Source organism: Heterodontus francisci, chromosome 27 (genome assembly GCF_036365525.1).
Source record: "Heterodontus francisci isolate sHetFra1 chromosome 27, sHetFra1.hap1, whole genome shotgun sequence".
In the NCBI taxonomy this organism is placed as follows: Eukaryota; Metazoa; Chordata; class Chondrichthyes; order Heterodontiformes; family Heterodontidae; genus Heterodontus; species Heterodontus francisci.
In genome coordinates this window covers 70,989,896-71,015,434 of record NC_090397.1, presented here as the reverse complement: position 1 = coordinate 71,015,434, position 25,539 = coordinate 70,989,896, and the positions used below count along the sequence as shown (strand labels likewise).

The window sequence follows — 25,539 nt, the reverse complement described above, 5'->3', positions numbered from 1 at the left end:
ACGGAGGTGGAAATAGGCGGTCTTAGTGAAGGCGCTAATATGAGGTGAGAAGCTCATCTCAGGGTCAAATGTGACACCAAGGTTGTGAACAGACTGGTTTAGTCGCAGATAGTTGCCAGGGAGAGGGATGGAGTTGGTAACTAGGGAACAGAGTTTGAAGCGCGGACCAAAAACAATGGCTTCAGTCTTCCCAATATTTAATTGGAGGAAATCTCTGCTCATGAAATACTGGATGTCAGATAAGCAGTTTGATAACTTAGCAACAATGGAGGAGTCGAGAGAGGTGGTGATGCGATAGAGCTGGGTGGCGTCAGCATACATGTGAAAACAAACACCATGCTTTCAGATGATGTTGCTGAGCGGCAGCATGTAGATGAGAAATAGGAGGGAGCCAAAGATACATCCTTGGGGGATACCAGAGTTAACGGTTCCAGAGCAGGAAGAGAAGCCAGTGCAAGTGACACTTCTGCTTTGATTAGATAGGTAAGAATGGAACCAGGTGAGAGCAGTCCAAACCAGCTGGATGACAGTGGAGAGGTGTTGCAGGAGGATGGTGTGGTCAACCATATCAAAGACTGCAGACAGGTTGAGAGGGACAGGGAGGGAAAGTTTACCTTTATCATAGTCACATAGGATGTCCTTTGTAACTTTGAGAAGAGCTGTTTTGTTACCGAGGCAGGGGCAGAAACCTGATTGGAGCGAATCAAACATGGAGTTCTGGGAAAGATGGGAATGGATTTGGGAGGCGACAACACGTTCAAGGACTTTGGAGAGGAAAGGGAGGGTAGAGATGGGTCAGTAGTTTGCAAGGACGGAGGGTCAAATGTTGGCTTTTTGAGGAAGGGTGATGACGGCAGATTTAAAGGAGAAAGGGACAACTCCTGAAGAGAGTCAAGGGGAGATGGTTGTATTCTCTCTTGTTGGAAATTGTCATTGCCTGGCACTTGCGTGGCATGCTTTTATTCTACTAATTCAGTTCTCCCACTGGTCACTGAAGACCAGAATCTTGTTCCCACTGCCAGTGGAGTAGGTGATGGGCTAGTCATGAGGCTGCTTTTTCTCACGGCAATTGGAAAACAGGAAAATAAAGATGCCTTTCAGATCATATCAGCATTAGGCCCAAATCATCTTAGTGCTCAGGCCTCACTAGCATGCCGTCATTGAACTTGTCAATGGGGGAAGGCAGGAAATTGACCAGCTATAGAAGCCAGCTGACCAATTGTATGGACCTGAGCATGGGGGGAGGCAGTGGTGATGATATTGCAAATCAGCAAATTGACAGATTAGTGAGAACCACTGTGAAGTAATTTGCTAAAATTGTAGATCTCATTCCACCCTGGAATTCTTGCTTACAAAACGCCATTGGATGCGAGTTTTACATTTGAGAAAACAGCCAGTTCGGTAGTATGAATAATGGCAGCAGACAAATTGAGCACAGCATCAGTTTTATACTAAACACAGTTTCAGACAGTATCTGGATCAGGATCAGGACCATTTTAAAGGTTGAATAAAACTGTGTCTGGTATAAAAATCTAAAACTATATTAAACATAAAAATAGTGATTGCATCAATCTGCCTGTTGCCATCTTTGATGATACTCAAGTGGCCACTTCCTTTGCAGCCAACCTCATAATGATATTTTGTATGTCAGAATTTTTGGTTTCTATGGTGATATAATGCTGTTGCTATCTGGGTTTAACCTGGATTATGAAACCTTTCTGTTAAAAGAAGAGATCAAAGCCAATCCCCAAGCTAAGTGGTGAATGGCATATCTCTTAAATAAAACCATAATATTGATATGTTAGCTTACATTTTATGCAGTATCTTGATTGTTTTTCTGCTGTTAACAAATTACTCCAGTCGTCATCTCATAACTTTAATAAATTGTTGTGAAGACAGAAGTCTCAGTGTTAGTGGGTGCTGTACACCTTCCATGAAAAGTACAAATATAAACTTCACGAAAGGTGGCCATTTATTGTTCAGGAAAGACTAGCAGTTGAACTGTTTTTTAAAGAAAACATTGCACAATATTCTCCTCTTTGTTCTGTAATTTTCTCTTCCTTTTGCATGTCCTCAAGACACAGACTATCCCAGGTTGAGAGGGTGGCAGGACATGATTTTATGCTTCTGCCATTACTGCTATGTGACTGCCTGTTACAACATGTTCTGGAACAGCCTGGGTTGGCTTATTTTCCAATGTTCCCTGCCTCCCTATAGGGACACACTTTGGCACTCAGTGTCCTCTCTCCAGCAGCCTGATTACCTTTGTGGGCAATCAGAGATCCTGTATTTTCACTGTTTAAAGCATCACATATTATTCTCTCTCATCTTCCAGCACTGTCAGTAATAGCTACCATCCTGGTAGTTTGTTTTGCTTGTGCTAGCAAAGATAATGTAGTACCATTTGAGATGTAGTAGTCGCATAGATTAAGCACTGAAAGCCTGGTGTAACTTCTGGATGTTCATATTAGCTATTTCCAAAAAGTAAGGTTTTCATACAAATGATGTTAGCATTTTGAAAATAGTAATCAGCAGTCAGAGAGTTAAAATAGTTATGAATCAGATATTGCAAGGCCTAGTGCGTGCTGAAAGAAGGTCCATTTGGTTGGATTATTGTCAAAAAAGCAGGCTTTAATATTTAAATGAATGATTTAAAAATGCAAAGTTAAAGGCTTTAGAAGTCATATGAGATGTTCATAATTCGTGAGTAAAGACTGCAGCCTTATCAAATACTCACAAAGTTGAAATGGCGATTTGTTACACTGTCTCCTATTCTAGCTTATTCTTTCTATGACCTTAACTCTCCTTAAGGTCCTTAACTCTCTCAATCTTCCATCCTCTTGCAATCTACAAGTTATTAAAATTCAATCTTGGTGTCAGGTCATCAGCAGTTCTTGATTTTATTCAATCTTGCTCCTGTTCATTTCAATCTTGCTGTTCTCCTGCACTATGGGTCATGGCCCTTAACCTAGAATTACAAAAGTGACATTGAAATAAGCTGCTGGATAGTAGGGTTCCCAGGAACATTTAACGTACAAACTCAGAGAGAAAGCCTGCATACCACTGTTGCTGAACACTTTCCACTGAGAATGTACAAGAATCAAGAAATTCAAAACACAAATGGTTGGAATTTTTCCAAATGACAAACAGAAACCAAGAGAATTACTTATTACAAGATTTGCTGCCATTTTTTCAAAGGATCCAGGGTGTTACAAGAGAAATGTTTTTTTTTAATTACTGGATTTAAAAGCTTAATGTAGTCTGACACAATCCAAGCTGAATACATTTTGAAAGCTGTTGTCAATACCTGTCAAGCTAGCTATACATACCTCGATCTTCCCACGACATTTCAAGTAGTCTTTTATCATCTTGCATTCAGTTGAAGGCAGTAGCAGTGAGAATTAAAGGGACTAACACAGTCTCTATGGGAAATGCCATTCTGTTTTGTGTGGCACATTAAAAGTTTATTTCAGTCATGATTACTGATCCTGATTATTAAGAATGGAGCTAAATTTTAAACAGATTTGTAGAAACAATCCTCTCAGAAAGCAATCTACATTTAAACTTCAATTGCTTTCAGCTTTATTCCAATTTATATTTAGAATATAAAATCCATGTTGAATTTAGGTTTCGTGCACCAAACAAAACTGTCATCTTTGTTTACACTATTTCTAGTGTGTAGACCAATATAAGATATGCCTTCAAATATTGTTGTCGCCACCATCAATATCATCTTTGTTGCCTGTTAATCTACAAAATGTGCACCATCTAATCAATAAAAGACCACAATTTATGTTGTTCTATAGAAACTATTCTACTTATTATAAGCAACAGCATCTTTTCCTGAGTTATGTTTCACTTATCATTATTTTATTGATATCATCTTTCTTAAAGTGCCCAAGTACACCATCCTACCTGCTCTGCCACCTTCCTGAATCTTCAGTGTTGAAATCAAGGCTGAGCATACCATCTCCTATTCATTCCTTTTCAGTTCTGTGGAATTGTGAATCTCTTTACCTCCCTTTGTCTACTCTTCCTGCTACAATCCACAGGTTTTTAACATCGAGGCTTGGTGTCACCTAACCAGCGCTTCTTGATGTAGCTTGTCATCTCTGTTACACTTTTGAACCTTCATACATGTCATACCATCAGGGGGATAAATAAAAAGCCTCAAGGAAAATAGCTACCAGTTATTTAAGACAGAAATGAATTGAAGCAATATCTTGTAGCTGACTACTACTTACCTATTATACTTTACTTATACAGTGCTTGTTCAAAGAGAAATATATTGTGTAGATTTGTTCTAATCATGAATTTACTGAAAATGTCATGATTCAAACGATGGAAGGGGGAATTGCAAGTGGAGACAATTTTACAGACATATCAAGATTTCAGCACAAGAAACTTCAAAGGGAATAACAAAATAAGCTACACTGCAAAAAATGACAAGTATCTGTAAATCCATATGTTGCAGGCTCCTAAATCATCAGTTTTAAATACCACAAAATATAATAATATATCAGTATTTGTCTTCATTCAAACCTTTATGTTGGCATTACATTTTCTTATTTTGAAATCATAAATGTATGCAACCAAGTGATTCTACCTCTCACAAGTGTTGTTAGCAGCGTTATTCAACATGGAATAAATTATGCTGAAGAACTTTATCTGCACAATCATCCCTAGTGGTCAGACATTGTAAGTAACCCTGGATGATCTCCTGAATTTTAAGTATATATGCTTTTGTAGTTTAATCTTGTTCTGTGATCATTTATAAAAATCATCACCAATATGAACATAGTAGGAAATCATATAAAAACCTGACACAGTACAAATTTTTTTGTCGGTGTATAAATTTTATTAACAAAGCTTATAAATAGTGATTATTAAAAATTAACAGTTGATTACTGTGGTAATAAGAAAGGGTTCTGGTTGAACATCATAAAGTCTAAAATTCAAAAAAAAACTTGGCAGGTCCTAGACATTTTTTCTTGATCTACTGTATCTTCCTTCTTAATCCTTTCAGCATTGCTGGTGTGTTAGATATTGAGCCTGGATCCTTTATGTTTGTTTGCTAACAATAATATAGATGCACAGTTTCTGTCTTAACCTTTCTCTGTACATCAGGCTGCTTCTGTAATGAGGACAGAAAAAGTCGAGAAAGTGTAGTCATTGGAGCATCATCTTGACACAATGTGCATGCAAGACAACGATTTTTTTATAATATCACCACAATTTGCAACATCATAGGTGGCATCACTTCACTCATGCATAAACAGTGGGGTAAAGCTTTTCCAACCACTTTGTCAGAAATATGACTTTACATATTACATTCCCAGGTCAATTGGGCTAGATTTGAAATTTGTTCAGTCTTCATTTTTGAAGATTTCAATTAATGTTACTTCCTTTTCATTATTGTAGCATAATATTTTTGTCAAACTTGTCCTTTAAAGAGAAGTATCTGGTTTTTGATAGTCCATATGCTCCTGACATAGTTAAATATATATGTTTGAATCCCTCTGACTAATAGCTACTGACTTTTTTCCATTTCCTATTACACCTTCTAATACTCATTGCAGTTATCCTCAATTGACTTTATATTGACACATTGACACATAAATCTATTATTTCTTTATTTGTACCTTTTAAAACAATTCTTCTTAGCCTTTAGAATCCTTTAACAAACACATTTCAATCACTATTAATTTTTACACGCCATTTTCTGTCTTTTTCATAACCTGGTTCAAAACAGTTTTATCATATTCCTTTTCCTTCTTGCTTTCACTGTTATTTTTCATGTAATCCCTCTCTTTTACTCACTATTATTTTTCATTTAATCTCCTCCCACAATCTCAAGATTTACTTCTCTAAGATCTTGTACATCTGCACAGTTATCTCAGGCCTTAATTATTGCTTAGTACATACCTCAATGTTTCATCATTTTTGGGATAACCAAAATAATAGCAGGGATTATAGTTTGTGATCCCAACAAAAGCATGGTAAACACCTCATTAAAATACATGGTACATAATAGAAAGCTGCAGGAATCTCTTTTGGTACTGGTGTTATTTTCTATGTAAGTAAAATGATCTGGGCCAAAAAAATCGCAATGTTCTGATGGCATCAAAGTAGGAGAGATGGCAAATTGAGGAAAAAAGGTTGAAGAAGAGTATAGGCTAGCAGGATGGGCAGATAGGTGGCAGGTGCAGTTTAATGTAAAAAAATTAAACAATTTAAATCTGATTTTCAGTGGATATCAGAAATGACATTATTACTTTGACTTACCTCTAATTAGTAAGGTGAAGGGTAGGGGAGAGCAAAGGGGAAGGGGATAGAGAGTAAGGAAACCTGACAAAGGAGGTTTAAGAAAGAGAGGGGATGGTGAAAGGAAGAAAGAGAGTGGAAAGGGGAGGAGAGGGAAGTGGAAAGGGGAAGTGAAATTAAGGGAAAAGGAAGAGGGATTGTATTGGGTAAAGTGGTGTGAAACAGGAACGGGCAAGGGGAAGAGGGGGAGACAGCACAAGGGGATGGGAGGAAAGGAAATAGTGAAAAAGGAGAGGGGAAGGGCAGGGATGGGAGAACACAATAGAGTGGCATGGGGCCCCCATCAGTCAAACCATCCCATCTCCTCTCAGCCTTTATACTCCAGACATCATGATTATCCTTTTATTCCATTCCTTAGTAATAGCTGTGCGCTTGTGGAGCAGAACTAGAGAACAATGATTAGACTGGGGGGGGTCAGAGAACCAGATTGGGAGGAGCAGGAATCTAGGGTTTGACAGTGCGTTACAGGGGACACCAGAACAGAGCAATAGATGAAACTAGAGGGATGGAGTTGTTAGCGTTTCTCTCCTAATTCACCAAGGAAACCTCCACAAGAGATTCACTAGTAGATCTGTAAAGCTATTGCATTTAGTGCAAGTCAATCATACTCTGAACTTCACATAACATAGAACATAGAACAGTACAGCACAGTACAGGCCCTTCGGCCCACGATGTTGTGCCGAACCTTTAACCTACTCTTAGATCAAACTAACTACCTACCCTTCATTCTACTATCATCCATGTACCTATCCAAGAGTCGCTTAAATGTCCCTAATGTATCTGCTTCTACTACCACCGCTGGCAGTGCATTCCATGCACCCACCACTCTCTGTGTAAAGAACCTACCTCTGACATCTCCCCTAAACCTTCCTCCAATCACCTTAAAATTATGCCCCCTGGTGATAGCCCTTTCCACCCTGGGAAAAAGTCTCTGGCTATCCACTCTATCTATGCCTCTCTTCATCTTGTACACCTCTATCAAGTCACCTCTCATCCTTCTTCGCTCCAATGAGAAAAGCCCTAGCTCCCTCAATCTTTCTTCGTAGGACATGCCCTCCAGTCCAGGCAGCATCCTGGTAAATCTCCTCTGCACCCTCTCTAAAGCTTCCACATCCTTACTATAATGAGGCGACCAGAACTGAACACAACATTCCAAGTGTGGTCGAACCAGGGCCTTATAGAGCTGCAGCATAACTTCGCGGCTCTTAAACTCAATCCCCCTGTTAATGAAAGCCGACACACCATACGCCTTCTTAACAACCCTATCAACTTGAGTGGCAACTTTGAGTGATCTATGGACATGGACCCCAAGATCCCTCTGTTCCTCCACACTACCAAGAATCCTGTCTTTAAGCCTGTATTCCACATTCAAATTCGACCTTCCAAAATGAATCACTTCACACTTTTCCAGGTTGAACTCCATCTGCCACTTCTCAGCCCAGCTCTGCATCCTGTCAATGTCCCGTTGCAACCGACAACAGCCTTCCACACTATCCACAACTCCAGCAACCTTCGTGTCATCGGCAAACTTGCTAACCCAGCCTTCCACTTCCTCATCCAAGTCATTTATAAAAATCACAAAGAGCAGAGGTCCCAGAACAGATCCCTGCGGAACACCACTGGTCACCGAGCTCCAGGCTGAATACTTTCCATCTACTACCACCCTCTGTCTTCTGTGGGCCAGCCAATTCCGTATCCAGACAGCCAAATTTCCCTATCCTATGCCTCCTTACTTTCTGAATGAGCCTACCATGGGGAACCTTATCAAACGCCTTGCTAAAATCCATATACACCACATCCACTGCTCTTCCTTCATCAACGTGTTTTGTCACATCTTCAAAGAATTCAATAAGGCTTGTGAGGCATGACCTGCCCCTTACAAAGCCATGCTGACTGTCTCTAATCAAACTATGCTTTTCCAAATAATCATAAATCCTGTCTCTCAGAATCCTCTCCAATAATTTGCCCACTACCGACGTAAGACTGACTGGTCTATAATTCCCAGGGTTATCCCAATTCCCTTTCTTGAACAAGGGAACAACATTTGCCACCCTCCAATCATCCGGCACTACTCCAGTGGACAGTGAAGACGCAAAGATCATCGCCAAAGGCGCAACAATCTCTTCCCTTGCTTCCCGTAATATCCTAGGGTATATCCCGTCTGGCCCCGGGGACTTATCTGTCCTCATATCATTCAAAATTTCCAGCACATCCTCCCTCTTAACCTCAACCTGTTCGAGCATATCAGCCTGTTCCACGCTGTCCTCACAAACGACCAGGTCCCTCTCACTAGTGAATACTGAAGCAAAGTATTCATTTAGGACCTTCCCTACCTCCTCCGACTCTAGGCACAAGTTCCTTCCACTATCCCTGATCGGCCCTACCCTCACTCTGGTCATCCTCTTGTTCCTCACATGAGTGTAGAACGCCTTGGGATTTTCCTTAATCCTACCCGCCAAGACTTTTTCATGTCCCCTTCTAGCTCTCCTAAGTCCATTCTTCAGTTCCTTCCTGGCTACCTTGTAACCCTCTAGAGCCCTGTCTGATCCTTGCTTCCTCAACCTTAAGTAAGCTTCCTTCTTCCTCTTGACTAGCTGTTCCACATCTCTTGTCATCCAAGGTCCCTTCACCCTACCATCCCCTCCCTGCCTCATCGGGACAAACCTATCCAACAGCTAGTTAGTTATTGATCTGGAGCCTGAAATTTACAAGGAACCTACTAACATCTAATTGACATGAGCATTTTAAAGCAGCTGTAATTGGTCTTAAAGTCAAACATTAGAAAAAAGTTCTAGATCCAGAACTATCCATAACAAATGCCACATGAGATCTGCTGGTACTTTATAATGTCTGCTGATATGGGTTATAGTATTAGAGCTGGACCTTATATTGTTAATTCAAACCAGAACTGCCAATATCAAACAAATTGAGATATGAAATATTCAGGTGTTGGTTATACACCTGAAGCATTACCTCATATCAGAAATAAAGTTAAAAGTAGACCCAAATGGACTGGCTAACTTGGCCAAGTGAAGTAGATATAATCATCTTCTCTTCCTAATCCTTTTTTTTCTTCATACTTGCCTTTTCCTCCACATACCCAAATTGTTGTGAGATTTACAAAATTTGCTTTTGCACCTGCTCGGATTATAACTGAAAATATTATATATACTCCATGCTCCATAGTGATAGAATGAAAGTTATATTTTGAAGCTGTAGGGCTGTAGGGCCTTTCAGCATAGCCCACCTCCATGGCACTCTCTTGCTTCTGGAGAACAAAAGAAATAGTGGCTATTATCACGACAGTGTATACACGTATGAGGTGATTATCCTGAGCTCAGGATCTCACTGCACTGTCTCGCTGAAAGCTGCCGTGTTGGTCGGCCTAGAAAATGACAGCTCGTGGCAAATTCCAAATCAAAGCAACATCAGATTTTAAAACACCACAATAGTCATGATATTACTGTGGTGCCATCAGTAATCCAAAATTCAGAATTGCATAGCAAAACCCAATAAAAATTATAATCATTAAACAAGTTTAAATTTGTGAACTATCGACAGTGTTTAATTATTTCCTCCTGTCTATCCTGGTATCCCTGAAAATTCATCTGGCAGATCATTAAAGAGCTCTTTTTGGGATTTGGTGAAGGAACCATACAAATTCATGGAGCTACGTTGAGTTCATAAACCTCCCTTTGTGTGTTAGAATTCAATGAAATTCTAAATCCAAGCTGCTGAACATTCCCCTGACAAATGCAAATGATATATGTAAGGATAAAACATTAGTGTTTCTGAATGGGCAGGACTCCTGAATTATTTGAAATTCATGCATTAGTTATGAAATTACAAATGGATTACATTTATGTACTGTTAAAATTACATTGTAGCCCTAAAAAATTCTAGGAGCCAGTTTAATTGTTAAATGAATAATTTCATCAAAAGCTATTGTGACAGTTACGTTTACCTTAATTTTAAGATGCTATTCCTCTATGCAGTTCATAGTTATTATGGCACAGAAGGAGGCCATTTGGCCCATTCAGTCCATGCTGGCTTTCTGTAGAACAATCCAGTCAGTCCCATTCCTCCATTCTATCCACGTCGCCCTGCAAGTTTATTTCCTTCATGGTGTTTATGCAATTTCCTTTGAAATCATTGATCATCTGATATCTGTCACCTTGCTGAGCATAAATAATCATCCAGAAATGAACTGAAATAAATAAGCAAATAAATAAACTAGCAAATTAAGCAAAAAGCATCCAGAATAGATTTGGGGGGGAAAGTTGGATTGTCCCCAAAAATGAGTGTGAGGATCGTCATAGAACCATAGAACCATAGAAAAGTTACGGCACAGAAGGAGGCCATTCAGCCCATCATGTCTACCAGCTGAGAAAACTAGCCACCTGATCTAATCCCACCTTCCAGCAGCTGGTCCATAGCCTTGCAGGTTACAGAGCTTCAGGTGCCTTATAAATGAGTTGAGGGTTTCTGCCTCCACCACCAATCCGGGTAGTGAATTCCTGACACCCACCACCCTCTAATACTTTTATCAATCACCTTAAATCTGTGCCCCCTGGTAATTGACCTCTCCGCACAATTAATCTGCACCCGATCAAGTAATACAGGCAACAATGCAAGTTTCGTGCTGCCTCCTAATTATAATGACAGTGGCGTGCAGACCAGCACTGAATGAACTGTTGAGTGGCTGCATGCCTCAGCGGGGGCCCAACTTCGTGTGAGGCTGGCATTACTTAAATCTCTCCGACACTACTTAAAGCCAGCCTGTAACTCTGAAAAGGCGAGGTGCATTCTGGCAGCAATAGGAGCTGGAAGTGGTGAAAGAGGAATTAATGATTAGGAAGAACCTTGAAAAATGGTGCAACAGGCTAGAGGACGTGCACCAATGTTTTCTGATTATTATTGATGTGGAAGAGTTAACAATGCTCTGATTCTTAGCACAGTAGCTCATCATCTGTTTTCAACTTTTGCCAATGATCTCATTCTATGTTGCTGATCCCTTTAAGTCTCTTCACAGTGAGGATGAGACTGTGACCAAGTGCTGGAAACTGGCTTTTCCAACATTAACATTTATACTACCACAGAGGGGACAGATATCTGATGAAAGTATGAGCTGCTGGCTGACGCTTTCCTCACTTTGATATTTTCAGTCCAGCCTAAAACCCCGAGACCATTAATTATAACCATTAGTAAACGTCAGTCTACACCAGATTCAGCTACAAGAGGTGTATGGCATGAGGACGTGTGCCTGATGTAGTGTTCTAAGCATCCGTTGGCTATTCTAACTGTCGAATAGTCTACAAATTCAAATGAGAATTGAATTGCAGGTTACAACAGTTCATTTTATTGACAATCAAAAAGAAGTTTATTTAACTTAATATTTTATTTTAAGAATTTTAAATACAATATAACTACTTTTAAATCAGTTCTGGTGAGGGAAGAATTTTGGAGGTATACAGGTTGATAATGTGCCAAATTACTATTGGGTAAGGAAGCCTGAGACCTGTAACATACTCAGGGTGACTAGATTTCCCCAATGCAGCTGGCATGTGTTAAGGCTCCCAGAGAACATTTAATTGGGGATCACGCATGGTACAAGTGGAATGTCTGAGCAACGTTGCAGCCACACACTGCACAGGAGAGGCCCAGGTATATTTTTTAAAAATTGCACAGCCTGACCCCTCCCCATTCCCCCACCTCCACTAATCATATGTTGCCATTCCACCTGCCCTCGCTGCACCTGTAACTACACCCTCCCCAGAAAATACTGCCAGTGTTGCCACGCACTCTTTTTTTATTATTCTTTCACGGGATGGGGGCATTTATTGCCCATACCTAATTGCCCTTGAGAAGGTGGTGGTGAGCTGCCTTCTTAAACCGCTGCAGTCCTTCGGGTGTAGGTACACCCACAGTGCTGTTAGGAAAGGAGTTCCTGGATTTTGACCCAGCGACAGCGAAGGAACAGTGATACAGCTCCAAGTCAGGATGGTGTGTGACTTGGAGGGGAATTTGCAGTTGGTGGTGTTCCCATGCATCCATAGAGGTCGCGGGTTTGGAAGGTGCTGTTGAAGGAGCCTTGGTGAGTTGCTGCAGTGCATCTTGTAGATGGTATACACTGCTGCCACTGTACATCAGTGGAGGAGGGAGTGAATGTTGAAGGTGGTGGATGGGGAGCCAATCAAGTGGGCTGCTTTGTCCTGGATGGTGTCAAGCTTCTTGAGTGTTGTTGGAGCAGCGCTAATCCAGGCAAGCAGAAAATATTCCATCACACTCCTGACTTGTGCCTTGTAGATGGTGGACAGGCTTTGGGGTGGGGGGCGGTGGGGGGGGGGGGGGGGGGGGTGGGATGGGTCAGGAGGTGGGTTACTTGCCACAGAATTCCCAGCTTCTGACCTGCTCTTGTAGCCACCATATTTATGTGGCTGGTCCAGTCAATTTCTGGTTAATGGCGACCGCCAGGATGTTGATAGTGGGGAATTCAGCAACGGGTAATGCCATTGAACATCACGGGGAGATGGTTGGATTCTCTCTTGTTGGAGATGGTCATTTCCTGGTGCGAATGTTACTTGCCACTTAACAGTCCAAGTCTGAATGTTGTCCAGGTCTTGTTGCATTTCTACACAAACTGCTTCAGTATCTGAGGAGTCACGAATAGTGCTGAACATTGTGCAATCATCAGCGAACATCCCCACTTCTGACCTTATGATGGAGGGAAGGTCATTAATGAAACAGCTGAAGGTGGTTGGGCCTAGGACACTATCCTGAGGAACACCTGCAGTGATGTCCTGGGACTGAGATGATTGACCTCCAACAGCCACAACCATCTCCCTTTGTGCTAGGTATGACTCCCAACCCATGGAGAGCTTTCCCCCTGATTCCAGTTTTGCTAGGGCTCCTTGATGCCATACCTAGTCAAATGCTGTCTTGATGTCAAAGGCAGTCACTGTCACTTCATCTCTTGAGTTCAGCTCTTTTGTCCATGTTTGGACCAAGGCTGTAATGAGGTCAAGAGCTGACTGGCCCTGGCGGAACCCAAACTGAGCGCCAGTGAACAGGTTATTGCTGAGTAAGTGCTGCTTGATAGCACTGTCCATGACACCTTCCATCACTTTGCTGATTATTGAGAATAGACTGATAGGCTGGTAATTAGTCGGGTTGGATTTGTCCTGCTTTTTGTGTACAGTCCATATCTGGGCAAATTTCCACATTGTCTGGTAGATGCTAGTGTTATAGCTGTACTGGAACAGCTTTGCTAAGGGCACAGCATTTGAAGTGCATCCTGCACGATGCATTAGGATGTTTTTTTATTTATTCATTTCATGGGATGTGAGCATCACTGGCAAGGACAGCGTTTGTTGCCCATCCCTAATTGCCCTTGACAGCTGAGTGGCTTGCTAGGCCATTTCAGAGGGCAGTTAAGAGCCAACGTCTGGTGTCACATGTAGCCCGGACAAGGTAAGGGTGATATATTTTCTTCCCTAAAGTGCATTAGTGAACCAGATGGGTTTTTACGACAATCAATGGGAGTTTCATGGTCACCATTACTAAGACTAGCTTTCAATTCCAGATTTTTAAAAATTAATTAAACTTAAATTCCACCAGCTGCCATGGTGGGATTTGATCGCAGTCCCCAGAGCATTAGCTTGGTGTTTCTGCATTATTAGCCCAGTGACCACGATGCCAGCGTCATCACTAAGACACGTTAACGAGTTGACCTCAAATTTGGGCTGGATTTTGTCTAGGAGGTGGGGCTCCCAGATCCAAGCCGAAAAGGTGGGGGGAGCACTATTGCCATCCCTCTGGAGCGATCCTCCGTTGCTTTTAATATAAGTTTCAGGAGGCGGGTCTCCGTCCCTTTGAAGATGGGGATCCCGCCTCCATAAGCTGCTGGCCAATCGCAGGGTCGGCAGCTCAGCTGCATCTTCAGTGCCATCAGGAGCGGTGGTCACTGCCGGTACTGCAGAGACCTCAGACCCAGGCCCAGCGGTGGAACCCCAGTCAAGAGGTAAGTGAGGCAGGGTCGCCAGAGCCAGTCCGGAACGCCCCGGTGAAAGGGGGTTGGGGGGGGTGATCTTGTGGTCTGGGGGCGGGGGGTGTCCCAGGGGGTGAATTGGGTCCTGGTGGGGGTCCTCCAAGGGATACAAATTGCCCACAGAGGAGGGACCCCCCCCCCTCCACAAATGTCAGGGATGGCGCTTCCTTTCCTCCTTTACAAGGTGTCCTCCCCACGCGTCAGAGGGACCCCCCCCATCCCCCTCACCACACTGCTGGTAAGATCACGGCGGTGGGAAGAGGCCCCTACTGGCTATTAATAGACCACTTCAGGGTCTCAATTGACCTCTGGGTGGGAAGGCTGTCTTCAGACTATCCCACCCCCGGGAAGATCGCTGGGCGACAGAGAGGCAACAGGCCCACCGCCCATTCCACCCCCCCAACCCCACTCTCCCCCTGTGATTCTCCATGCCCCTGCTGCCTCCGATGCTGTCTAGTGGGGGCCTGAAAAATCCAGCTTCATGAGTTAAGCCAGCGTACCCAGAAGCAGGAATGACCAGCTGCTCTCAGCACTATTCAGCTGGGTCATATAATCAGCTCTAAACAATATTCAGTACAATTAGACCGCTGCTGAAAAAAAAAGCAGTTTTAGTTAATTAATTGCACCAATCAGAAAGAACTATTGAAAAACAATGAAAGTCAATAACAGTCGTACAATCCTGACAAGCTGCACAGCAACAAATTCTGTTCTTCTCTCACAGATTTATTTAAAGAAAATTTAAATTGACTGTGTGCACACCAATAGTTAATAAAGAATTGACTATTACACAAAACAAAGTAAAATATAAGTGATTAAATATTCTGGGCATTAATTTTCTAAGTCTTCAAATCTCCAGTCTCAAAACAGAGCCAAGACACACACCATCCTGACTTGGAACTACATTGTTGTCCCTTCACTGTCACTGCATCAAAAATCCTGGAACTCCCTTCCTAACAGCACTGTGGGTGGACTGCAGCGGTTCAAGAAGACAGCTCACCACCACCTTCTCAGGGGCAATTAGGAATGAGCAATAAATGCTGGCCTGGCCAGTGACGCCCTCATCCCATGAATGACTTGAAAAAAAATCTTGGCAAAAATCTATATTGAAATTTAAACCCAGAAATACAATATCTGAGATATCTACAAATCCACTGTGGTGAATCTTCCATAACATTGTTAATTAGTAATCTTTGATCAGGAGAATGTGGCCGCTGCTCTAAACAGCAGATACAAGTAATGGTGAGTACCTTTTTACTGTTAAGGACAATCAGAGGGGCAGTTAAGTAACAACTTGTAAATTTTGGACTCCAGTTGACTGATTTTCTTGCTCACTTTTTTTATTCAAAAAGATTGTTCTTGCAATGTAGCATTGTCTGATGGAGGGTAAGCCCAGAGTGAAGCCAATTACAGATGCCCTGCCTTTTAGTTGATGGGTCAAATCCCAGAATGAAATGCCTGGTTTTCTTCTTCATTTCCAATGATTTGTGTCAATGATGGCAGAGAGTTTCACTGTACAATTCAAATGACCAGCTTTCTTCCTCATTTTTTTTCCAAAGATTGAACAAATTTGAGCCTATGTGCTGTAAGAAATTTGATTGGAATACATTGGCCTATAATTAAATGTGACAGAGAAATGTGATGCAGGAAATGGAAGGTGGCTGACAGGAAATATGTCCACAAGTCAGGAGTGTGGTGGAATACGCTCCACTTGCCTGGATGGGTGCAGCTCCAACAATACTCAAGAAGCTCGACACTATCCAGGACAAAGCAGCCCACTTGATCGGCACCCCATCCACCACCTTCAACATTCACTCCCTCCACCACGGGCACGCAGTGGCAGCAGTGTGTACCATCTACAAGATGCACTGCAGCAGCTCACCAAGGCTCCTTCGACAGCACCTTCGAAACCTGCGACCTCTACCACCTAGAAGGACAAGGGCAGCAGACATATGGGAACACCACCACCTGCAAATTCCCCTCCAAGCCACACACCATCCTGACTTGGAATTATATAACCTTTCTTTCACTGTTGCTGGGTCAAAATCCTGGAACTCCCTCCTTAATAGCACTTTGGCTATACATACACCCCAAGGACTGCAGTGATTCAAGAAGGCAGCTCACCACCACCTTCTCAAGGGCAATTAGGGATGGGAAACAAATGCTGGCCTAGCCAGTGATGCCCACATCCCATGAATAAATAAACAAAAAAAATTACCATATTACAAGCAGATTTAAGAAATACTCAAATAAAAGCAAAATACTGCGGATGCTGGAAATCTGAAACAAAAACAAGAAATGCTGGAATCACTCAACAGGTCTGGCAGCATCTGTGGAAAGAGAAGCAGAGTTAACGTTTCGGGTCAGTGAAGAAGGGTCACTGACCCGAAACGTTAACTCTGCTTCTCTTTCCACAGATGCTGCCAGACCTGCTGAGTGATTCCAGCATTTCTTGTTTTTGTTTAAGAAATACTCAGCCATGAATTAACTAAATAATATCAGGACAGGAATTTAAGAATGTAGCTAGTATCATCTTGCCCTGGTGATACCTTTGAGTTAAAAATTTGTGAGTTTCAACTCCACTCCAGAGATTTGAGCCTGTAATATAGACCGATACTTCAGCACAGAACTGTACTGTCCGATCCACTGTCTTTCATATAAAATATTCAACCAAGATTCTGTCTGCCTGTTTGGGTGGTCTATATGAAATAGAACAGGGGAGTTCTCCTGCTGGCCTCCCCAATATTTATCCTTCAACTGACACTCCATGACAGCTTAACTGGTCATTTATCCCATCGCTGTTTGTGGAACATTTCTGAGTGTTAATTGTCTGGCAAACAATAAACTGTGAAGTGCTTTGTGGTATCCTGAGGAAGTGAAAGGTGCTATATAACTGCAAACTTTTTCTTTAATTGATCTCCCAAGGAATTTCTCAATGGAAGTCAAGTATTAGCTGAAGTGGGGCTAAAGGGTCGGGGTTGATTGGGCCTAAGCATGTAGATGTAATTCAGTCCCCACTGTAAAGTGATACATTCTGTCCTTAGCTTTATATACTCCTTTGAAGTTATATTCATAATTAAAGCAAAATAATAAAATGTACAGCAATTTGGGAAGCAGTTGGTTGGAGCATGAGAGTTACTATGCAGGATAGGTTTAGAAGCTTGAAGATGTAATACTAACACACTACAATGCCATCATTGATAGGAGGCTATAATTACAATGTGGCATTTTTACTTAAGGTGGACGTGATATAACAGAAAAACAGTTGTCACAAAATTGTCACAAAAATATGACAACAGGAAGTAAGGTTTTGGAACCAGAAGGTGCATCCAGATATAATGTTCCCAAATTTCCTGAAGGGTTCTCCTGGTCTTTCTCGATCTGCAGAGGAAGGCAGGCAGGAAAACAAAAAGAACCGGTTTGCATCTGGTCTCCACCACTTCCAGGATTGTTTAGCCTGCATTATGAGGAATGGGCTTTCACCGTTACTTTACAAGGCAAACGTTGAGGTAGGAGGGGGTATTTTCTCCACCACTTCCCTGGCTCATTCAGGACTCAGCATAGTGCAGCGAATCAGTGTGCCAACCTTCAGATGGACAGAACGAGGTCTCCACAGAGAGTATTCCAGGCTCAGCAAACGACCCGAACAAATCAACGAGTGGGGTATAAAAAAGTCTTGATTGGTGCCCCTTACACAATGGGCTGTAGGAGATGTGGATGGGGTCTTGGAAATGGGGGTAAGGGCCTGGGCAAGGCCCATCCTGGGTCCTGCATGGCCCCAAAATGGGGTGAAACCCCAAATACCAGGGTCAAAGTACAAAAATATCAAAATTTAGGTTAAGAAAATGGCAGGCAGGAAAGGGCAACACATGTAAACATCCACCGACTGGCCTGAATATGAAACTACATCCTTGAGACACATCAACTTAACCAAAGGCTGGTCACTGTATAAATTGATAAATATTGACATTAATATGGGCAACAAATGCTGAATGAGGACTCTTGTGTTATCTATATGTTGACAAACAAGTGTTATTCAAAAATGATGACTGGGAGTATGGGACTGGAGGGCACTGTACAGCCACATTAATAAAATCAAAGAGCATATCTGTCATTTTCATGGGACAAATTAATATAGCTTGAGGACTTTTACTCTTGTAATAAATGCCAATTTGGAAGATGTTATTTCCCAACTGTATAAACCATATATAAAGGAAATCCCATTGATTAAGTGAAAAGGATTAATATAGTTCCCCTGATAGTTTGATGTGTAACTTTACCCACAGGATAGTGCCAAGCCTTACAAATCAGCAAGATCCAAAATTCAACCTTGACTTACGTGCATTTGCTCCCAAGATAGCAACGTAGATACAAAAATGTAGCTTAAGACATGGGGAACAAAGCAGATCATCCTAAATCCTCCAGCTGTAATTCCAGAAAGCTCTTTAGCAATAAGGAAGTTCTAATTAGTGAATATTACAAAACTTTGAGGCCTCTGAGAATAGATCATGTAATTTACAATTTCTTGGCCATATTCCATCAGATGTTTATTTTAAGGAGTGAATTAATTTACAGACTGTGCTCCACCCCCCACCCCCTCCCCCCCCCCCCCCCCCACCAATGAAAAGTAACTACTGTGTAGGTAAATTGCAGAGCTGTACAGTTTCAGGGTCAGAGAGATTGTTTGGCAGTAATTATGGCTGATCACATTGTTAAAAATTCACTTATGCCCGAATGCAGCAGACCCAATTTTTTCTGGCACGTTTAGTGGGTAACTAGTGGATCAGTATCCCAATTTCACAACGTTGCATGTCTTTCAATGCTGAGTCTATCGATGAGGTTCTGTTACAGTGCAGACTAGGGTGGAGCAGGGAAACTCCGAACACAGCTTCTGGATTTGCACATTTAAAAGCACATGTGTGGACTCCAGAGGTTAGTGTCCAATTTACTTCATAATAACGATGAGAGCTCTTAGCCTCAACATTATTCTCAATGCAAAATCCAAGCCACTATGTTACACATCCAACAAAGAACGATATAACACAGGACCTAGTTCTAATTCAGACCTAAAGGTAGGAAAACATGTAGTGTCCAGTGATCAGAACACAATTAGATTCATAGTCAGGTTACATTTCAAAAAGTAGAGTTAAAAGCAAGCATTTTGGACTGCAAAAGAGCAAATTTCAGAGGGCTGGAAGGGGACTTATCCCAAACTAATCGGAAGGTTGATAAAACAGACTAGAAATGGGAAATATTTGCATAGGAAATTGAAAATCATGGACAAACCAAGAAACTAATTACAATATAATTTTCATGTCAAAGCTATGCAGCAAGATGAAAATTGTTCAAACTTGAATTGTCATTAATCTCATAGGTTGATCATATACAGAAGAGCAACTACTTTGGGTTTAATACTTCTAGATCTGTAAATCAGTCATTCAAAATCTGGATACCGCAATCCCAGTGAAGCAGCAGTACAAGCCCAACACTCTATTTAATATCCTACACTTTCCTGCTGCCCAATACTGTACTAAAGGCTTCAGACATCACTTGGCTAGTTAAATGGCAGCTAAGTGAAATGTACAAAGCTACTGGCTAGACTCCTGAAGTTAACTAAATCCTATTGAATAAACTCACCAACGGGATTTGGAAGGAGCTAGTATTTCTATTTGCTCTCATTTAAAACTTAAAACAAAAGTGAGACTGACAGCCCCATTTCTATAAAGCTACTTGTTTCAGCATCAAGCCAGATTAACTGTAGTATGGTCAAGTGCAGAGTAAAGCTATCTCAACATAACATCAGTCTGTTATCCAATGGTGAGAACAAACACAGTTTCCACACCTCACACAGAATTGCATGCTGTATTACAGGGGACTCACAGAGAGTAAGCCAAATCTTCCCAGATTGCAGTTTGCAAATATTAAAAAAATGTCTCCACATGATCAAATTCAAGGGATGTGGAGCAGAGCAGTTTGTTTGTTGCAGGTGAATCTGTTTTTCAAACAGCATTTTAATGCAAAAATAGTGAAAATAATTGTTAAAAAAAAACTATAGCTACTGCTTTTTGAAAGATGCTGGGACTGATAACATCTCAAATGCATAAATTTAAAAATATTCAACAGTTTTTCAGCTTCCAAAATATCTACATCTTCACTCTGATATGATATAATCAAAACATTGCCTATCAAATCACAACTGGGGAGGCAGTGGCATGGTGATAATGTCACTGGACTAGTAACTCAGAAGCCTAGGCTAATACTCAGGCGACATGAGTTCAAATCCCACCATGGCATGTAGTGAAATTCAATTCATTAGTCTAGAATTAAAAAAGCTATTCTAATGGCTAATATGGAACAATTGTTGTAAATGCCCTAATGGTCTGTGGGGAAGAAAACCTGGTCTTGCCTATGTGTGACTTCAGACCCACAGCAATGTGGTTGACTCTTAAATATCTTCAGTGGGTAATAAATGCCAACCTTGCGAGGATGGGATGCCACATCCCATGAGCAAAATTATGGCGATTAGAAATATATAGCTACCAATACTAAAAACAAAATCATTTGAGCAGTTAGGTTGTATTGGAATAAACTAAAAAGATTTTTGAGAAGTACTTAGGGCACATTGTTTAATGGTATCAATAAGTGAGCTTGTTTTCGGAGAGCAAAGGTAGCTAATGATCTTTTGAAGTGACAAGAACAGTCATCTAATTTAAACAATATTTTTTGAAAAGTACTGCCAGTATTTTTCATATACACTGAAAATGGAACAGCATCAATTTCTACTGAACTAGAGCACTTTCAAACAGATCCTGAATTTCTTTTCACCCTTGATTTAATAATACTATTTTCAGCTTTTTATACCATTCTCTTAGGGCTGTCTTACTGACCTTCCAGAATTTTCTAAAGCTGAATGCTATCAATAGAAAATTAAAATCGGCATGGTTCAGAACCGAAGGGTCACTGATCTGAAACGTTAACTTTGTTTCCTGCTCCACAGATGCTGCCAGACTTGCTGAGTATTTCCAGCACTTTCTGTTTTTATTTTAGACCAGTTCCTAATATGCAGTAGTCTTGCAGCTTTCTTTTTAAATTAAAGCCAATTTGGATTTTTTGATGCCCGGTCTTCTCCCCTCCTTTATTTAAGGTGTTCACTCAGCATTTTGTGTGGTTCTGTGAATACTAAGTGTCCTCCTGTACCTCACTGACATAGTCATTCTTCAGTGTGAGGCGGACAGTGACCCTCTGTTCTTTTTCCAAGATATTTTTGAAGTGTGAACACTGCAGTTTTCATATAAGTAACTCAATCAAGTAACAGCAGTAGAATAAAACAGAAACCATACAAAAACACTCAGCAGGTCAGGCAGCATGTGTGGAGAGAGAAGCAGAGTTAGTTTCAGATAGATGACCTTTCATCAGAACAATTCTGACGGCCATCGACCTGAAGTATTAAGTCTGTATTTATTTCAGCTTTCCAGCATCTGCAGTATTATATTTTGCATTCGTTGTATCAGCAGGAGAAAAGCAATCTTATTTGATAATCCTTTGTCAGAAAATCACTGTTTCTGCTAAAAGGAAATTTGTATCTTTTCATTTGGTTTCTGCACCGTAGAAACCCTGTGGATCATTCCAAAAATAACCTCGAGTCACACATCATGAAATTGATGCTGTTTCATTTTCAGTGTATATGAAAAATACTGGCAGTACTTTTCAAAAAATATTTTTCAAATTAGGTGACTGTTTTTGTCACTTCAAAAGATCATTAGCTGCATTTGCTCTTCAAAAACAAGTTCAATTATTGATAACATTAAACAATGTGCCCTATGTTTTGCAAGAGTTAATAGGATTGGACTTTGGAAATTGGACCCACCAATCAATTCAGAATCTGGAATTGGCTTTATAAATGTTGTCATTAGGTAATGTCAGTTTTGCAGTGTTTCTCTCTTCGTGCCAGATAATGTACATATGAACAACGACAGACAGGAAAAAGCCCTTTGGTACATCTGCTTTCCTTTATCAAAAAAAAGTGGATAAAAGCAGGGGAGTAATTTTCCAATTACACGCTAAATTTTGTTTATTGGTAACATGCTCGTGCATTGTATTTCCAGTGCTATGTGCAGATATACATGTCACCATAGTCTTATTGTGTCTCCCATAAAAAATATAAATCATCTTTTGAAACCAGTGGGGAATACGTGGGTTTTCTATCACTATCCACTGATAATGGGTTAGGTTCTTCATTGCCTGTGTGTACTCAGACAATTAGAATAATTGGAGAACCAGAAGAATTGTAAAGGCAATGTTAACAGAAAGTCACATTGAGCAGCATTGTTTAGCAAGAAGCAATTACCACCAGTGAAAAATGCCACTTGAGCCAGTTATTTCAACCAAATAAAATCAATTAAAGTCTAACAATTTCCAATAGGATTTGGAGCATTTTACAGGCATTGCTATGAGATTATTGCTTGTCATCACAAAGGACATGAAGGTATTTCTGTCACTTACCCAACTCCTCAGCAGCCACGAAGAGGAGGTGGTGACATTGTCAAACATCAGCTTAAAATCCGCCGAATGGTTTTCTTTCATCTTGTCAGTGAATTTATTGAAGGCCTTTTGTAGTAAGTGGATGTGCTATTCTAATCTTCCTGTCGCATTTTCCTTTTAGACTCGGAACTCTTTAAGGTTGTTGGTCTTCAGGCAATGGTAATGATTTTCAAGTAATGATTTTGTGTTCTATCAACCAAGGCTGCTGCCTTATTATAGTCACTGGGCAACAACTGAATGACTTTGCTTCCTTTGTGTTCAGCAAGTGTAAAAAAAAATCTATCTCATTGACTCTTTTTCTCAGATGCTTTTATTGACACCAGTGTAAATGGTCACAGTATTTATACAGGTGAAGGGATTCAGTTTCAATAGTAGCATAGTAAATTTGTACAATGTCAACCACCATCTGACTGGATGGCTTAAATAATATAAATAATAGCAGTTCAGTGAAAAGTGGTTCACAACTGGTCTGATGATATGAAGTTAATATAACAAAACTGGCGAAAGTATCTCTACATTCAACAGTTTAACAATACCTCCTGAAGACATTCTCCATTAGGAAAATGGATGCATTGGATTTCATACTCAGTGAATTGCACCTTTACCCACTAGACTTACTGCAGGAGACAACAGATTACAGTCTAAAAATAAATTGCTGTTCATTCTGTTCCAGGTGAACACAGGAAATTTAAAATAAATAGATGCTTTTGAGGCTTGGGCTGATATGTGGCAAGTAACATTCACACCATACAAGTGCCAGGCAATGATGATTTCCAACAAGAGAGAATCTAACCATCTCACCTTGACATTCAATGGCATTACCATCGCTGAATCCCCCTCTATCAACATCCTGAGGGTTACCATTGACCAGAAACTAAACTGGAGCAGCCACATAAATACTGTGGCTACAAGAGCAGGTCAGAGGCTGGGAATTCTGTGGCGAGTAACTCACTTCCTGACTCCCCAAAGCCTGTCCACCATCTACAAGGCACAAGTCAGGAGTGTGATAGAATACTCTCCACTTGCCTGGATGGGTGCAGCTCCAACAACACTCAAGAAGCTTGACACCATCCAGGACAAAACAGCCTGCTTGATCAGCACCCCATCCACCACCTTAAATATTCATTCCCTCCACTACCGACACACAGTGGCAGCAGTGTGTACCATCTACAAGATGCAATGCAGCAACTCACCAAGGTTCCTTCAACAGCACCTTCCAAAATGCTCGATCTACTATCTAGAAGGACAAGAACAGCAGATGTATGAGAACACCACCCCCTGTAAGATCCCCTCCAAGTCACACACCATCCTGACTTGGAACTATATCGCTGGATCAAAATCCTGGAACTCCCTCCCTGACAGCACCATGGGTGTACCCGCACCAGATGGACTGCAGTGGTTCAAGAAGGCAGCTCACCACCACCTTCTCAAGGGCGATTAGGGATGGGCAATAAATGCTGGCCTTGCCAGTGACGCCCACATATCATGAAATGAATAGAAAAAAGAGCTGTGCAACCAATATGGGATGATGTATATGATGCAAAAACAGTGCATATATTCTGTTTTGCATTTTCAAATTTGTTTTTCTTAAAGGGGCAAGCCAGAAGTCCAATTTTCCAAATGCATCCAAATCGCCCAGTTTCAGACCATCGTGGTTTCCAAAACTTCTGGAGCTATTCTGCACTTCACAATTGTCATATTACACCTAGCTGCATAATTTTTTAAAAAGTCACAGTAAAGAGTTGTTACAATACGTTTTTAGTTCAATACAGTAAGGCCACAGTGCCACCTATTGCTACTGCAGTGACTTTCCCTCCATAACAGGCTGAGTTTTGCTCGTTAAATGCAGTTCAGATTTCCATCTCTCAAATATGTGTATTTACCATTTATGAACATAGCTATAGAAAGCATAGTTTTCCTAACCTTGTTTCCATTTAAGGAAAATACCCTGTGGTATTATGGACATAAAAGGGACAAATCAGCACTTTGTTAACATTTGCTTACACATCTGTACCAGAGTAAAGGCCAATCAAAAGCAAGTGTTAATCATAGCAGATATCCCTGAGGTTTTACTGTAATGGAGCAATGAAGGTTGTCAATAACCTTGACTTCTTATCCATTTGAACTTGACAAAAGCCATTATTTGTGTCAAGCTGCGAGAAGACAGTGCTTTTGGATAACATTGCCAAACTTTCTTCCACGGAGGACATTGGTTGGCCTTCTCGTGCCACAGCCTTATGAAGTTGAGTTAAGTCTTCACAAATGCGAAGATCACCGTTAGGTTTAGGAGCCGTTGCTGAACACCACTCTGTAGGTTCAGTAACAGGAGAAATGACTCCTATCCTGGTCATGTCTTCTAGTTGATGTTGGACTTGCTTCATTAATGGATATGGAATCTTCCTCGATGTGAAAAGACATACTGGTTTAGCATCTTTCCACAATGTAATACTATGTTCAGTCTTCAGTCTCCCTAGATCAGTAACCAATTTCGGGAATTTCTCTTGAAAGTGATTCCTAGATTCTTGGTTAACTTCTTTTACTTTCTCTTCAAGATGAAGTTCAATACAAGCTCTTCTACTTAAAACATTCAATGTTTCTAATATCTGCTTTCCCTTGTACTGAAGTGTTGC

At 41.1% G+C, this 25,539-nt stretch overlaps 1 protein-coding gene across 4 annotated transcripts in view; it reads left to right on the top strand.

The window, feature by feature from the left end:
• Window positions 1–25,539, top strand: part of grm3 (glutamate receptor, metabotropic 3) — a 55,578-nt gene that overhangs the window by 5,975 nt on the left and 24,064 nt on the right. The window lies entirely within an intron of this gene.